Genomic DNA, 7,500 nt, shown 5'->3' with positions numbered 1-7,500 from the left:
TTGATAAATTACGTTTATATATCCCTCATACAGCCTCACGTGGCGTGTGACTTCTGACACGACTGAGTCCGAAGAATTGCGTTCAAGGGGGGGAGGGGGGGGGGGAGGGGGAGGCCACAGAACATACATTGTTTGTACCAAAAGGAAAATATTAAAGAAGGGACATTCTCTGGCTTTGTATCTTGGAAATTATTGCACCCCTATCTCTTTCCACCTGACCTTATGTATTGTCTCTTTCCTTGACTTTCTTAACGACAGCTTCTTTGATTTAGATTCGTTCTATAACTCTAATATGCTGTTATGGTTGTTCCTCGATGCTTACCAATCTCTCTTTTACCAAGTAAGGTTAATGGAGCAGGTCATGATGGGGTAAGGATGGAAGTCTTGTTGCTTCATATCTGCGGCTGTTATGACTTCTGAGACAGAGGTCAAAAGTCTCAGACCCGGTCTCTGTCTGAGCTTAGGCATCTTGGCGGCTACAATCAATGCTTATCCAATCACGGACCTTTCATCGCGCGGATGGTGACATTTTTTGGCTGAAAGATAGACGGCTTTTGCCTGGCCTCACTTATAGCAACGAACTAATTTCTCGAGACGAAAGAATGCACAGGAATTCTGCTTGTTTGCTATTCAACGAAGGTCTCGTTAACAGACCGAAAGACAGCGCCGGTTTCCGTTATGCTCCAGTGTGGCGCTTACCTGGGGTAACTGAGTGTTTTGAACTTGGCGAGGATAGATAAAACAAAAATCTTAGGTCTATAATGGAAGAGAAGAAAAAAGACTTACAAGTGTCTTTTTTTTTTTTTTTTTTTTTTTTTTTTTTTTTTTTTTTTTTTTTTTTTTTTTACCGGAAGTAAGTCAAAGTTTAGCATGCATGAGGAGGATTATCTATGAAATAATAATACATCACTACATTTAGAATATGGTGTTGATTAATAAGGCAAAGAATTGATATTATACAAATAAGATGTGTTACAAAAACAGAATGGGAGAATGGGACATACGTAAGCATTTAAAAAAAGACAAATCATACAAGTAATCATCTTACTCTATGCAATAGATAAAAGAGGTGTTACTCAAATTACATTATACACGCGTACACACTATACACGCACATACACACAAACTGACGGACAAACACACACACACACACACACACACACACACACACATATATATATATATATATATATATATATATATATATATATATATATATATATATATATATATATATATATATATATATAGTATGTGTAGATAGATAGACAAATAGATATCTTTGTGTGTCTGTTATTATGTCGCCGAAGGTAAGATGGTATTTAGAGGAAATACCGTCGTTTGTTTGTGATATAACCACGACCATTTCCTAATATGACATGTAATAAGATCTCTCTCTCTCTCTCTCTCTCTCTCTCTCTCTCTCTCTCTCTCTCTCTCTCTCTCTCTCTCTCTCTCCCCTTACGTACTTATATAAATATGAATATATCTTTACACGTAAAAGGATAATCATAAAAAGAAGTTTGATATATCCATTTCATGTCAGAATGATCTCAAATGATTTGCTCTAGATGTCTTCACGTATTTAGTGGGAAAACGAGATATCACTTATATTACATAATTTAATCTTCCGTAATTATAGAAATTATAAAGAAATTATTATAATTAAAATTACTTGTGAAATTGTTAAAATTAACAATATTATTAGAATTATAAAAAATATTATAATTAAAATTACTAGAATTATTATTATTATTATTGATATCGTAATTATTATTATTATTATTATTATTATTATTATTATTATTATTATTATTATTATTATTGAAAACACCAAATCGCATTAATGCATCCCATCTCTAATGTGTCTCTATCTGACTCCCATCTTCGCCTTACCCTCAGCTCTCTGGTATGCATACGTGGAAAGGACAATTTACATAATGATGCCAAACATTCATATCACTGTCACACGAACCTTTAATTGATCTGTGCTTACTCACATACCATAACGCCTTGGAGGAGATGGTGGGGTTTACATATAGTTTATTTCCATTATGTATATATATATATATATATATATATATATATATATATATATATATATATATATATATATATATATATACAGTATAAGTATATATATATATGTGTGTGTATATACATGTGTGTGAGTGTATATACATATATATATATATATATATATATATATATATATATATATATATATATATATATATATATATGAGTATATCTGTATGTATATGTATATTATATAACTATATAAATATATATATATATATATATATATATATATATATATATATATATATATATATATATATACACACACAAACATATACTGTATATATATATATATATATATATATATATATATATATATATATATATATATATATATATATATATATATATATTTATATATATACACACACATATATATGTATATATATGTGTGTGTGTGTATATCATCATCATCATTTCCTCCTACACCCATTAAAGCAAAGGGCCTCAGTTGGATTTCGCCAGTCATGGACTGACTAAATCCATAGAGGATTATTGGCTAAATTCATCAAAGGATAGCTAGTTCATTGTGATGCGCAGTCTCTCTCTCTCTCTCTCTCTCTCTCTCTCTCTCTCTCTCTCTCTCTCTCTCTCTCTCTCTCTTCTCTTCTCTAAATAAATTATATATATAAATATATTTATATATATATGTATATATATATATATATATATATATATATATATATATATATATATATATATATATATATATATATATATGAAAATCCCTCGGTACATCGTGTCTTAGTTCACATTTTCATCTTAATTTACATGAACGTATGAACTGATATAAAATGTCTTGCGAAAAGAACGCTAACTTGCACTTAAATTGACATTTAATTTTTGGTCCCAGAGAAGAGCTTTATAGTATTTATTACAAAAGGATGACATTTGTATTAAGTAATAGTATATGACCTTTATACCAATATTCCTACCCATCCACAAAAACACCTTCAGCCTAAAGGTTACGTGATTACATACCGGTGTTATATAGATACAGATCTTGAAGCATATGTGTGAGTGTACACACACACACACATACACATATATATATATATATATATATATATATATATATATATATATATATATATATATATATATATATATATATATATATAGATATAGATATTTGCATTTTTAGAATATATTTTTATTATTACTTTCTAAGCTACAACCCTACTTGGAAAAGCAGGAAGCTATAAGCCCAGGGGCCCCAACAGGGAAAACAGCCTACTGAGGAAAGGATATAAGGACATATAAGATATCTTAAGAACAGTAACAACATTAAAATAAATATTTCCTATATAAACTATAAAAACTTGACAAAACAAGAGGAACAGAAATAAGATAGAATAGTGTTCCTGAGTGTACCCTCAAGCAAGAGTTGATAAAGAGCCCAAATCCGTGAAAAATAAAATCATTCGGAGCTTTCGAAGTGGCAGTCTTACTTCCTCTTCACAATTCAAATGTATACAAAAGGAGAAGAAAGGAGATGGTCCCTTTGGAAGCTCAAAATAAATTTCATCCTTTCGTGAAAAGGAGTTTTACATACATACATATACCAAGGCACTTCCCCCAATTTGGGGGGGGGGGGGGGTAGCCGACATCAACAAAAGAAACAAACAAAAAAGGGGACCTCTACTCTCTACGTTCCTCCAGCCTAACAAGGGACTCAACCGAGTTCAGCTGGTACTGCTAGGGTACCACAGCCCAACCTCCCACATTATCCACCACAGATGAAGCTTCATAATGCTGAATCCCCAACTGCTGCTACCTCCGCGGTCATCTAAGGCATCGGAGGCAGCAGCAGGGCCTACCGGAACTGCGTCACAATCGCTCGCCATTCATTCCTATTTCTAGCACGCTCTTTTGCCTCTCTCACATCTATCCTCCTATCACCCAGAGCTTTCTTCACTCCATCCATCCACCCAAAACTTGGCCTTCCTCTTGTACTTCTCCCATCAACTCTTGCATTCATCACCTTCTTTAGCAGACAGCCATTTTCCATTCTCTCAACATGGCCAAACCACCTCAACACATTCATATCCACTCCAACTGCTAACTCATTTCTTACACCCGTTCTCACTCTCACCACTTCGTTCCTAATCCTATCTACTCGAGATACACCAGCCATACTCCTTAGACACTTCATCTCAAACACATCCAATTTCTGTCTCTCCATCACTTTCATTCCCCACAACTCCGATTCATACATCACAGTTGGTACAATCACTTTCTCATATAGAACTCTTTTTACATTCATGCCCAACCCTCTATTTTTTACTACTCCCTTAACTGCCCCAAACACTTTGCAACCTTCATTCACTCTCTGACGTACATCTGCTTCCACTCCACCATTTGCTGCAACAACAGTCCCCAAGTACTTAAACTGATCCACTTCCTCAAGTAACTCTCCATTCAACATGACATTCAACCTTGCACCACCTTCCCTTCTCGTACATCTCATAACCTTACTCTTACCCACATTAACTCTCAACTTCCTTCTCTCACACACTCTTCCAAATTGTCACTAATCGGCCAAGCTTCTCTTCTGTGTCTGCAACCAGTACAGTATCATCCGCAAACAACAACTGATTTACCTCCCATTCATGGTCATTCTCGTCTACCAGTTTTAATCCTCGTCCAAGCACTCGAGCATTCACCTCTCTCACCACTCCATCAACATACAAGTTAAACAACCATGGTGACATCACACATCCCTGTCTCAGCCCCACTCTCACCGGAAACCAATCACTCACTTCATTTCCTATCCTAACACATGCTTTACTACCTCTGTAGAAACTTTTCACTGCTTGCAACAGCTTTCCACCAACTCCATATAACCTCATCACATTCCACATTGCTTCCCTATCAACTCTATCATACGCTTTCTCCAGATCCATAAACACAACATACACCTCCTTACCTTTTGCTAAATATTTCTCGCATATTTGCCTTACTGTAAAAATCTGATTCATACAACCCCTACCTCTTCTAAAACCACCCTGTATTTCTAAGAGTGCATTCTCTGTTTTATCCTTGATCCTATTAATCATTACTCTACCATACACTTTTCCAACTACGCTTAACAAACTAATACCTCTTGAATTACAACACTCATGCACATCTCCCTTACCTTTATATAGTGGTACAATACATGTACAAACCCAATCTACTGGTACCATTGACAACACAAAACACATATTAAACAATCTCACCAACCATTCAAGTACAGTCACACCCCCTTCCTTCAACATCTCAGCTCTCACACCATCCATACCAGACGCTTTTCCTACTCTCGTTTCATCTAGTGCTCTCCTCACTTCCTCTATTGTAATATCTCTCTCATTCTCATCTCCCATCACTGGCACCTCAACACCTGGAACAGCAATTATATCTGCCTCCCTATTATCCTCAACATTCAGTAAACATTCAAAATATTCCGCCCATCTTTTCCTTGCCTCCTCTCCTTTTAACGACCTCCCATTTCCATCTTTCACTGTCTCTTCAATTCTTGAGCCAGCCTTCCTTACTGTCTTCACTTCTTTCCAAAACTTATTCTTATTCTCTTCATATGAATGAACCAACCCCTGACCCCACCTCAGGTCAGCTGCCCTATTTGCCTCACGTACCTTGCGCTTTACTTCCACATTTTTCTCCTTATATTTTCCATACTTCTCTACACTATTATTCTGCAGCCATTCTTCAAAATCCCTCTTTTTCTCTTCCACTTTTACCTTCACTCCTTCATTCCACCATTCACTCCCCCTCCTCATGCTGCCTCCAACAACCTTCTTGTTATATATATATATATATATATATATATATATATATATATATATATATATATATATATATATATATATATATATATATATATATATATATATATATATATATACTTACATATATGTGATTTATCTAAATCCTCACCTTTTTTGGTTTGCTTAATAAAATTTAATTATATCAGTCGATGTGGTTTAGTTAAAGTGAGAGGCAGTAACTACTTATTTTCAAATAGACATTTCTTAAAAATGAAATACAGATTTGTTACCTTCAAATATCATTACAACCTAATTACTTTACTGTTTATCTTTATATCGGAAAATATTTTTCTTATTTACTTTCTTGTGAGGTTGCTTGGGAGGTCGGATTCTTTGCTAAATTGAATTCACTTTAATTTATATTTGCAATTTATACTCATAATCGCAACCTATTTCACTTATCCTGACTTTTTATAACTTTGTTCAGTTTTTTTCCATATGATTACCAGTTTTTTCTGACTTCTGACTCTGTTTAAAGACAGTCTTTTTATATTAAAATAAATTTGTAAATACTAAACATTTGATATTATTGAATATGAGAATTTTGTTGCCATATTATCGTGCTAATTTGATTTGCAGATTAGAAAATGGATCACCGGTAGCTATCGTTTCTTTGCTTTTGATAAAAAGCAAAGAAACGATTTCTAGTCCTGGAATCAGAATAAATGAACTGAGATGTAAAGGAATATCTCTACAAGGAAAGAAAGATTTAAGTAAGTAGTTGAAATTACGAAAATATCAGGATGTCAATGTTATATCAGAAGTTCTGTTCTTCAGTCCATCTTCTCCCCTGTTGGAATAGATTGTACAAAAGAAAAGTAATTTTCAGAGTTTCTGAGTTTCTTGGCGATCACCCAGAATGAAACGTCAATCAATAGAATTATATTTTTTCATCATAACGTTTGGAGTATATGTATGTTAGGTATATATTTTGTACAGACTTCATATGACGAAATCTATTTCAAATTAACATTTACTTAGATTGTTTCTTTTATCAATCAAATGTCACTGCTATATTATGCATTCACAATAATATCTGCAAAATCATCTTCACTAACTCGGATATTGTTATTCTTTTAGGTAACATTCCTGATTAATATTACTGATTTACTTTTATCTATTTTAGTGTTGTTATTGTTCCTAAAGTGGTCAATTTTACTTGTTCAATGCTTCTCTTGTATTTTATTCATTTTCTTATTATCTTTCCTCACTGGGCCATTTTGTCTTGACGACCATTCCTTGTTTATGATCCATCAACTTTAAGGTCCTCTTCATTCCTTAATATTATCTTTTCCTCACTGTTGCCATCGTAAAATGACGGACATCTTGCTGCTTGAAGCTAAAATTCTCATTTCTCCTAATTTTCATCATAACCTGAGACATGGGGATGACTGCCACTTTAGATAAATTTGACCTAAGGCTCCTTAAGAAGGAGTCAAGTGCTTGAAACACTATCTTTAAATGGGTCTTCATTAAGTGAGCCTGTTGTCTTTCTTTGGAGAGAATCTCACTTATCTCGCAGTTTAGTTTATTTCCCTTCCCTCTTCATGTAAATAACCTAAATAATACAATATTCCATTTTTAAGTTTGT

This window comes from Palaemon carinicauda, chromosome 15, assembly GCF_036898095.1.
Source record: "Palaemon carinicauda isolate YSFRI2023 chromosome 15, ASM3689809v2, whole genome shotgun sequence".
NCBI classification, from domain to species: domain Eukaryota; kingdom Metazoa; phylum Arthropoda; class Malacostraca; order Decapoda; family Palaemonidae; genus Palaemon; species Palaemon carinicauda.
This window is presented reverse-complemented; position numbering follows the sequence as displayed.